At 40.5% G+C, this 7,118-nt stretch overlaps 1 long non-coding RNA gene across 1 annotated transcript in view; it reads left to right on the top strand.

Moving 5' to 3' along the window:
- The first annotated feature begins 1 nt into the window (after position 1).
- The window catches only part of LOC310903002, a 32,085-nt gene continuing 24,968 nt past the window's right edge, over positions 2–7,118 (top strand). Inside the window, exons 1-2 of the long non-coding RNA XR_014587219.1 lie at positions 2–442; positions 1,347–1,417. This is a non-coding gene — a long non-coding RNA (uncharacterized lncRNA). The remainder of the gene's footprint in view (positions 443–1,346; positions 1,418–7,118) is intronic.

The following is a 7,118-nucleotide window of genomic DNA, read 5'->3' as shown; positions in this document are numbered from 1 at the left end:
GGCGCGCGGACGGCTCGCCGCGTGCTGGGCCGTTAGGCGCGGGGAGGCGGCCTGCCGCCATATTGGCCCCGGCGCCATCTTGCGGGAGGGTTGTGGCGCTGCTGTCCGGGCAGCGCCGTCACCTCCCGCGGTCGCCCGCCGCCGGCTCTGAGCCTTCTCCCTGCCGCACGGGGGTTGTGTGGCCGCCTTCCGTCCCGGCGGCGGCCCGACGCCTGTCACACCGCCCGGCGGAACCTCGTGGGGGGGAAGGGGCAGCCCCCAGCCTGAGACAAAGCCCCCGGGAGCCGCGAGGCGGCTGCCAAGGGAGGAGTCAAAGCTCGCTGGCGGGTCTTGTGTCCCCAAGCACCCAGAAAATAACGTGGGGCATCGCCTGGGGTGAAGGGGGAGTGGGCTCACCACAGAAAGCGCTTTGAAACAGAAATTGCTGCCAGAAACCATTGCAGTAAGTAGTTCAAGGGCAGCAGGGATGTCTCATCCATCGTTATAAAAGATTCTTCTACCCCTTAAATACTTTATTTTACCGAAGTTCGCTTTGAGGTGAAAACACATGCAGGATATTACTCAGTGTTTAAAGTCAACAGGACACGCTCTGTAAATCAAATTGAGATTTTTGAGGTGTTTTATTTGTTGTCGTTAAAAATAAATTTTAGTGGTGGAATAAAATCTCCTTTAGAGGCAAAAACATCAAGCAGATATTCCTGTAAGGGCAACTTGCAGTGGGCTACATTATGTTATAGAGGGGTAACTAGAAAAAAAGCAGGAAAGTGCCACGTGGTGATAAATTCCTGTCAGCATTTGGTGTTCGATACTATACAAAGACAGAGCTGCCTTGGAACTTTAAAGTACAGTGCAACTTACATGAGGGTTTAGATGTTTTACATTGATAAGGATATTTCTTCATCTTTTAAATTTCTGTGCATTTTATATCTTACTCATGTCTCTTATCTCTCTTATTGGCATAACTACATCAAACTCAGTTTGACAAAGAATCTGTACTCTTTCACCTGAAAGTAGGATTTAGAGGCTAAAAAGGTGACAGAGGTCTCTCCCATGATTGAAATTGAAAGGACAGTGGCAAAAATTTATTGAGGGAGAAAATTGTCAGTAAATGTCAGAATTTTATGAAGTAGCTCTATTCTTCAGTCCTTTGGCCTGGGGCCTTTTTAACCAGACGATGTGTAACTCTTAGTGATGCTCTCAGAAATCCTTACAAGTTTGTAGGAAACCCTTGGGTAGAACATGACTTCATGTACTTCCTCCTTTCCATACATATATTGCTACCATTAGTGGGCAAATGTTGATATCGCCCTTTAAAGAATGCTAATTAATCCTTTTGATTTCTTTAGGTTTCTGTATCTTCAAGATCAGCCATGCTGTTGTGACAAGGACCAGTTAAAATGGAAAACAGTGAAAAAATGTAAGCACTTCTAGTCTTTTTTTTTTTTGTAAACAAACCAAGAAAACACTGTAGGCTTAAGTGAATGTGACATGTTCCATCTTCTTTTCCCCAAGCCCTAAATATCTTTCAATTACATTGGACAATTTCAGCCAGAATTGATAAAGGGGCAGAATTCTGACAGGTATGACATTTCTACAAGTTAGCTTAAAATAATTGGGCAAGTTGAGAAAAAGAGAGAAGTTAGAAGGGAAAAAACAAAAACCATAAACCATATGCAGCCTCTAGCATTCCTGGTGGTAACGGGAATTGTTAAGAACAAGATGGGGATATTGTGGAGAGAAAAGATGACTTGTACATCTTATAATTAAAGAACTTCGTATGTATTTTGGCACAATCAGAACATTTAGCAATGATGAATGGGAAAGAACAAAGAAAATACCTTTGGTATCAGGAAATGCTACATAGTAAAGTCTCACAGTGTGAACAGTATTTCAGAGCTCCGGCCTTTAGTAATCATCTGCCTAGCTTTGTCTGGGAAAGCCATGAAGATGGTCTGTGGCACCATCTATGGTGGTGTACGTGTTCTTTATTATCTAGAGTTTTTCTGGAATGAAAACTACATATATATCCCCTTGGAACAGAGGCTTGTTTGGTACTTAATGAAACACAAATTTCAAAAGGTTTAAAACTTACAGCTTTCCTTTTCAAGGATCTGTGTCTAAAAGAGCTCTCAGAAGCTACACCTCTTTATATGTCACAAAACAGTCAATTGAAATAAAGACATTTACCACTATCACAACAGCAGGCAGCTTTACTGATTCAGCACTGTAGAAAGAACAACTAATACACCAAACAGCATAAATACTGAAGTAGCAAGTAGAAGCATGCTGATTGTGGTAGTGAGTGTAAGCAGAGTACGGATCTGGGAGTGGATGTCGCAGCTCTCTAATGAGTGTACTGGATATTTAAAAAGCAAGTGTATGGCTTGCTTTGGGCTAGAGGCTTTCTCCATTGGCCCAAGGATTATGTAATTGTACTGTTCCTGCATATGGTATACATTTTGCATCCACACTGATGTTGATATTGATCAACATTTGCTATATTGTATTTGCTGTTTGGTGCAGTATCCCACCTTCAACTGAAAAAGAAGAAAGAAAAGTCCTGTAATTCATTTTAGCGATACAAACATTTGCCCTTGGTGAAGCTGACTAATGACTCCAACTTCAGATCCCCAAGGTGTTGAAGAAGCAGAAAAACAATTACATTTGTCATTAAATAAATCTTTACTACCTTCAAAGTGCCCCTGAGGTATTTCATAACAGTGGTTGTATCATAAACTTACCACAGACCAAAGTGTTTGGTGCAGAGGTTTTGCAATCTAGAAGGAATGGCTGGGCATCAGCTGCAAATAATTGTCATTACCTTTAGAAGTAAGTTCCACCTGAAAGCCTTGGAAAGCAGAAGTCCTATTTTTGAAATAAAAAGCAACAAGAAACCCATAACATGTTATCCTTCTTTTGAAAATGTGAGCATGGGTAAGGTTGTTTGTAAGGACATGATAAAAAAAACGTGCTTCAGAGGCACTATCGACAGTACCGCAGACTGCTTCAGTACTACTCTTTAATAAATCACTATATATTATTGACACTATACAGAGAGTTCCATGCTATGAACTCAATGATCCTCATGGGTTCCTTCCAACTCGGGATATTCTATGATTCTGTAATAAATACAGTATGGCTGAACAGCTGTTAAATAGCGTCCCTCATACAAAAAATAAGTACTTATCAACCAATCGTCACTATACAGCAGCATCAGGGATACTGTGATATTTTCCTGCATCATGTAGAACAAAACTAGTTTGAGACACCTTAGGAACAGGCTGTGAAAGAAAAAGATGGAAGGGAATGTGTAAGGCTTATCTTCGGTTGGAGAAACAAACAAACCAACAAAAACCAGCAGAAAGCTTGAACTGTATTCACAGTATGTATTTAGGAGAATTAATTGGGGGGGAAATTATAACCTTCTAATAAACATAATTTTGACAACCTGTACAATTGAGAGGACACAGAAATTACCTGTTTCATACTAAACATGAAGCTACAAGACAGCAAACTAATAATGATAAGTAACAGGCCATATTGTATCTCTCCAGACAACGTAAGACATTTGCCAGTCACAGGGAGGTGGTTATTCCATTCCATTTTGATGATGTAAGAACTCTTGACAGTGAAACATCGTTATATTATGTTTTTTTCTTCATGTTGGAAATACATTTCTATGTATCCTGCTCAATCCCTGAATGAACTTTCTGATACATATGTGTTACTACTGGAACTTGCTCTTTGTACCTCTGGATCACTCACATTTAAACTTATTTTTACCTTTCCAGATATCCAGAAATACCTGATGATAACAATGGTTAAGATAATGGCTTTTTTGATGCTTGAATTACAGGAATCAAGTGCAGAATATAACCTTCTGAGCAGATTAACTATTTTTTTTCTTGCACAAAAAAATTATTGTAGTTTTTCCTTGGGATCTCATATGTACTGATGCTTGACATTTCCCCAAACACGTGATATATTCACTATTGTATGTCTATTATATACTGCTATACAAAGTATTTGACAAAAGTGTTTCTGTACAGGCATTACCCCTCAAAAACAAGGAGGGACATCACAGAGTTAAATCAACCTTATTGGGTTTAGCAGATTGCAGGTAACAAATTTACTTACTTTTTTTAAGTGTCTCAAAGTGAGGAGGAAAAGGCTTTTATGGTCTACTATATTGGGACAAAATGGGTTGAGAATAGACTTCTGACAAAGTATGAATTAGTGTAGATTCTGTAACATAAATAAAACAAATTTTAATTATTTTGAAGCTAAGATGCACCAGAAACACAGGGACTATCACAAACAATTTATTTAACTGGTAAAGTTCACTGTCTAAGGGAATTGGTAGTGATTCAATAAAATAACTTAAGATCATGCTTTTGGGGAGCTCATAGGAGATAATCTTACCTCTTGGTGAAAGTCATCGAGATTTATTGATATTGCCAAAGTAGTTGGAGATCCGAGTCTGAGAAAGGTCCCAATGCTGGAATGTTTTATGCAAGGACTGTACTGAATGATTTGTTTGTAGATTGTAATCTGAACATTTACCATTCTGAGTTTGTTTGTTTTTTTTTTAAAAAAAAGCAGTCTTAAAGTACAGAGAAAGGGCAGCACAATCTGTCCATCCATTAAATACTGATTTTCTACCACATTTCTTGTCTGTAGCATATGGCTGGGAGACTGGATGCACTTGTAACTATTTCCTGAAATTTAATTTACATGTATTTAACAAGAGGCTGGTCCTTCTGCAGTTCAAGTGTGACTCTGTGTACTGGAGGGCTGAGTCCTAGAATATTTCACAGAGCTTGACACAGCTGTTTCAGTTGCTGTTATTACATGCAGAGGTTTGTCCCAGTGAAACTATTTGTGATTCTTGATTCAGCATATTTTTGTACCTTGCATGTTCATGCCACTTAAATCTCCATCTTAAGAATAAAGGTTCTTGCATTTTGAAGGACATGCAGGTGTAATTCCCAGCGCTGTGCAGCACAGCGTAGAGATTCAGAGATTTAACTCGCTGTGGCCCATGCAGGCTGCAACTTATAAGAAGAACAGGGAACATCCTCTGAACTTCTGCGTGCAGTAACAGCCCCAAGGAGTGCCTCCTTCAGTGGAGGGGACAAAGGAGAAAGACTTAGAGGCTCTAGTCAATACGCACTTGCTCAGACAGTAGAAATTACATACAAAGGGAATACTTGCCCATACTCTTTGGGGTGATCTAGAGCCTCTGACACTTGCAAGGCTTGTTGGTGTGCCCTCTGGACAGATAAGCAGTCTGCCTTCCACCCCAACCACATCTCTACATGAGCCACAACCAGTGTAGTGGTTAAGCAGTGGCACACCTGAGCCACTGACAGCCTCTTACCCTCACAGAGCAAGGTAATTTGCAACAGTCCAATAGATCTCACCCTGTAAAATTCATAGCAGCTGTGCCCCAGATGGATCCTCACAAGGCTTTCTGCCTTAGTGGAGGTGAGTTAGAGTCTACCACAGAAGTGCTTGCTTGATGAAGCACGAGATTAATGCCTCATTTTCCTGAAGGGATTCTTCAAGTGGAGGAAGTCAAAGTCATCACTGTGCAAAAAACAAAGTCTCAGTGTAAAGCAAAGCAGTGACAACAAGCTGAACTGTTGACTTGTTATGCCACAGGAGGAGGCAAAGCTCCTACTGTTCTGTGCTGACAAGTAAGGCTAAGTCATGATGTCCCCTGCAGGAATTCCAGGCTAATTCACAAGAGCTAATGGGAGCAGTGTAGCCCAATTTTGTTACATACGAATGGAGACATACATGTGATATCGTGGGGATTATGAGTCATTTTTGGCCATGTGAAAAAAGACATCGCCATTTTCAAGAGTTCAGCTGATAAGAATTTTGTATAACTGGTGTATGTTTTAAAAGCAAAAGAGAATCCAGAAGTAAACAGACTGGACGGGGAATTAGAGGCCACTTTAAGAGTCGTGCTCCATCCAATGGTTTTGGAAATAGCTGGGTTTAAATTTCCACATTTTAAATACGATCTCAGTGTGATTTAGATTGAAAACACAAACATGTATCCCTGGTAATTATTTTATTTTAGACAATCTAGGCTATTTCCTGAACCGAAACACTATTAATTGAAGCACTATCTCATTTTCTTTAAAATTACTTTCGAATTTGATGCTTATGTTGATCTAGAGAATCCACAGACTGTCCTATATAATGATTAATTCCACTTTTGAAGATACAAAGTAACAGTATGCAACAGCATATAACAGCAGCAATCAGTATGAGTATTACCTCGCAGCAATCAAGTCGCAACATAATGCCCTGCCATTCTGTGGGGTTTATGGGGTACTGGACTATTGCAGAACAGTGTAACTGTAGTGGGAAAAAAAAAGTTATCTTTAAGTTTAAACTGTTGTTAGCAATGAATACTGTTTTCAATAGGTATTGTAATTTGAGGTCATAACATCTTAAGAATTAAAACCAACTATACTGTATCAATCTTTTATTACTTGTATAGTTTATATAAGAAGTCTAAATTAGGAGAAAGCACTGAAACCACCTCCAGTCATTGAGCCCTACAAAATAAACCGATATTTGGCAGCCTTTCCGGGATGCCAGGGCTGGTAACTTTCGTTTGGCTTTGTTCCCCCAAGTCTGAGGTGGCTCTGACTGGCAACAGCTTGGGCAGTGGCAATGCCAGGAGGGGACAAGATGCAGTTGGCTGGCAGTACCTGAAAAGTAGCTGGAGACAGTTGCTCCGCATTGATGCCTCTCCATCAACAGTGATGTTCTTGGGTCTGCTCCTCAGTCTCTCAGCACCATTCAAAGCCCACGTGCTTTCCTAGACACCTGTGCTACAGGTTACTGACTAAGATCAAACCGTGGGACGCGTACTGCTCGGAGAATTTGTTAGTACTGTTCAGAGTATGCCTGGGGCAGTCTGGGAGATGTGTTGCTATAAAAGCCCATTAATGATTATCCTCTAAAGGAGCAGCAAATTGCACGGCAGGGTAAAGGCCTTCCTCGTGGATTACTACATGCAGCTCCCAGAGACTAGATGCACCGAATCACATGATGTATTTTATATTGCTAGGGAATTACTGTAGCCCGCGGATAGC

This window comes from Anser anser (genome assembly GCF_964211835.1).
Source record: "Anser anser genome assembly, chromosome: 7".
In the NCBI taxonomy this organism is placed as follows: Eukaryota; Metazoa; Chordata; class Aves; order Anseriformes; family Anatidae; genus Anser; species Anser anser.
Note: the sequence above shows the minus strand (reverse complement) of the source record. Positions and strands in the feature narration are given on the sequence as shown.